Source organism: Primulina huaijiensis, chromosome 7, assembly GCF_012295235.1.
Source record: "Primulina huaijiensis isolate GDHJ02 chromosome 7, ASM1229523v2, whole genome shotgun sequence".
In the NCBI taxonomy this organism is placed as follows: domain Eukaryota; kingdom Viridiplantae; phylum Streptophyta; class Magnoliopsida; order Lamiales; family Gesneriaceae; genus Primulina; species Primulina huaijiensis.
Window position 1 is genome coordinate 20690603 of NC_133312.1, and position 3684 is coordinate 20694286.

Sequence of the window (3684 nt, forward strand, 5' to 3'; positions counted from 1 at the left end):
GACCGATGTTAAAAAAAATACCCAAAAAAAATAGAGCTAGAAGTGAAGAGAAAAAACAAAAACAAAAAGTCTGACTCCTATAAACTGTGATAACCCGACACTTAAAAAAATGTTGTTCACGTTATAAATATATGAAGAATATAATATGTTAATAAGATTGAAGGATATCTTTATCATTATGAAATATTTTTTTTAAGTTCTTCCAAAATAAAAAATTTAATTTCATCATATATATTTTTTTTAAAACAAAAACAAAAATACCTTTATTTCCAAATTACATAAATAATATGATTTATTTAATAAAAAAATATCATAAAAACGTATTTTAGTATATTTATATATTATATTTTAAAAAAACGGAAAAGTTCTAGTATTCGTGTTCGCATGATATCAAGTAATTCAGAAGCAAATATTAAATAATCTGAATGCTAATCATTATTTGCTATATTATTCGTCGATAGTCAACCAAAATCGTAGCTTATAAGATAACGCTAACTTGGGCGGATTGCGTTCTCATGGAACTTAAATTTTTTATGATGATAAGAATCACAAAAGTAATGAAAATTTTATATAAAAAAAATTAAAGAATGTTATGAAATTAATTATTTTTAAAATATAGTGTTCTTAAATGACAGACGCAAAAAACCAATCAGACATATGTCTGATTCTTAAAAATACGGGATTGTAAAAAAACCTTTAATTTAACATTGTAATATTTTTTATAAAAAAAGATAAACATAACAACAACTGATTTTGTTTCAGGGATGAAACTATAAGCTTTGAGAAGGAGGTGTTGTCTGTTGACAGGAGCGGGATAAATTATATCGAATATTCGGTATATCGATATTGTCGTATATTGAATAAATACCGGATTTACCTAATTTTCGGTATACTGAAGATTTCGGTACATTAAATACGGTAACGATATCGAATTTTTTGGTACGGTAACGGTATGAAATTAGAAAATTTTGGTATATACCGGAATACCGAAAAAATATATAAAAATTTTAATCGGAATAATATATAAACATTGAAAAATATATATGTAACGTGTTATATTCGCATCTTGTCCCAATTTACAAAGGAAAATCAAACTAATGATAATAATTAAGTCGAAAATGTATAATCGGACACGAATCGTCTAACGACATATGTAAAATTTCAATAGGAAATTATTCTGGATAGTTTCTTTATTTATTTATTTTTTCTGCAATTGAATAAAAAATGCCCAAATAAGAATTAAAAAAATCATTATACCGTAGTTGATAGGTTATAGCACAAATGATACTCAGATCTCGAGTTCAAGACGTGATCTCGATTTCAAGATTTAATTATAACAAACTCCTCGCATCTCAATAAAAACAAAAAACAAAAAACAAAAAACAAAAAAAAATTATTATAAGGTTGCAACACATAAACCTGAAATGAAATAGAAATTAATAAATTTAGGCCGGGCTTCTTAAAAGTTGGGCTATTAAATCAATATGGGCTTTAAATTCTTGCATAAAAGAAAATTGGCCCATATATGTATAATCCACCAGACGACCCCTGTTATCTGGCCCAGCAACCACGATGATATACGGGCAGTGGAATTCCCGAATCCATTTTTTAGTTATTTTATTTAAAAAAATTAGGTTGTCCCCTGTTTTCTCTTCCAACTTGCTTGTAGAAGCTTTCTTTTCCTTTTTCGATCAGTTAGTTATTGGTTTATCGATTTATTGTATGAACAATAGGCGATGGGCTTATTTCCCTCTTCTGATTTGTACAGATATAAAATGAGTTAGATTTGTCGAGTCAATCCGTTTCTATACAATTAAATAGACGTTCCAAACATTTTTTTTCTAAGATCTCGGCCTCTATAAGTTAGTAAGCGTATTTTTTTGTTCGCAATTGCATTTTAGTGGAAGTTGTACCCACAGGGGGAGCCATGTGTTGCACTGCCCGGGCGGTAGTCCGAGTGATTTGTTTTTTTTTCGATATTTTTTATACATAAAATTTTGTCTTATTTTCCGGTAGCCCGAGGCTCTATTTGTCAATATTCGCTCAACCATGGTTTAGAATATTATAGCACGCGTAGAAATGAAAATCTAGCTCCGCCACTGGTTGTACCTTTCAACGTGTGCATGTGACATTGCTGCCGTAATCGACTTGTAGTAAATTTTAAAATGCATGGGCTACAGATGTACGTTAAACCTTATTCTTTCATTTTTTATACATGAAATAATATCGGGAGAGATGAATTTCATCTATATAATTTAATCTCTTTCATGTAAGAACCAAGCTTTCTCACCTCCTCACTCCCTCAAAATGTTAAAATATCTTTTAATTGCAACCTTAAAACACCATTATACAGTCTTGATCTCATAGTAATGGACCATAAAATGTGATTAATTTCTTTAGGTCTACATATAATGTGTTAAACCCACACAAATCCACACCAAAATTCTGTAATTCACCCTCTATATAAGACTTATCCAAGTGCTTTATTATTCCAAGTTCATTCCAACATCATAATAAATTTTCTGTTTAAGTGGGCTTATGTATTTTAATAATGTTTTGCACACTTATTTTTGGTAAGTGGGCTTATAAATATATTGATAAAATTTTTGCATATTTGTTTTCTGTAAGTGGGATTTTATTTTAAATTGCATATTTTATGTCAAAATAAAATGTATTTATATGTATATTTTAAAATTATGTTTTTTTTCAGAAAATATGATTATTTATTACTAATTTTTGTGCTCTGAGTGATTATGAACTGAAGGTAGGGATGTGTATTTTGAACACTACTGATTACTGATTATTGTTTACTACTGATTACTCGTCTCAACCTTTAGAGAGGTAATATATAAGAGATTGATGTCAAAATCTACTATTATATATGTATTGTTTTCGTAACTCGGAAGACTTCCTCCATCATTTACTGAGTGATGACCATATTACTCACTCACTCACTCACTCTAACTTTCAGATAAGAATGACGAAAAGATAAGGATGAAGAACAAATCCAGTTTTGGAGATGGTGAAAAAAAAATAAGATTGTTGTCGTTTAGTTTCGTTTTCAATAGATTATATTTTATGTTCTGTTACTGTAAAACATTATGTTATTTTGGATTTGTAGAGAAAATATATTTCGTTTTATGAGAAAAATTGACTGGTTTGAAAATTATGTATTTTCGAGACTTGTTATTTATGATTGTGTTATTGTTAAACAATGTTGGTGTCGATACGTATCAATCTCGAGATGTGACATTTAAGTAGTATCAAAGCAGCATGGTTCATAATACGGTTGGGAGAAATTCGGGGACCTTAGCGCCTATTTTAGTATTAAGTTGCAGATAGTTCGCCTAAACGTCATCTACCGGGGTGCCTCAGTGTTTACACAAACAAAACAATATCCACAAGAGGACTCCATCATAAAACACGTTGACTATTGAAAAACAAGATGCAACTTACAACCATCCCACATACACATTTTCTCCTTTTAAAACTTAACTTTAAATTCTTTCTTTCATGCATCACACACATACACAGATATATATATTATTATACATATGTATTATGGCTATTGTATTTGTTAGTGTGATAATATGTATTATGGCTATTGTATTTGTTAGTAATACACATGTATGATAAGATGATTAAAATTTTCTCTATATATATAATATATATATAAATAAATTT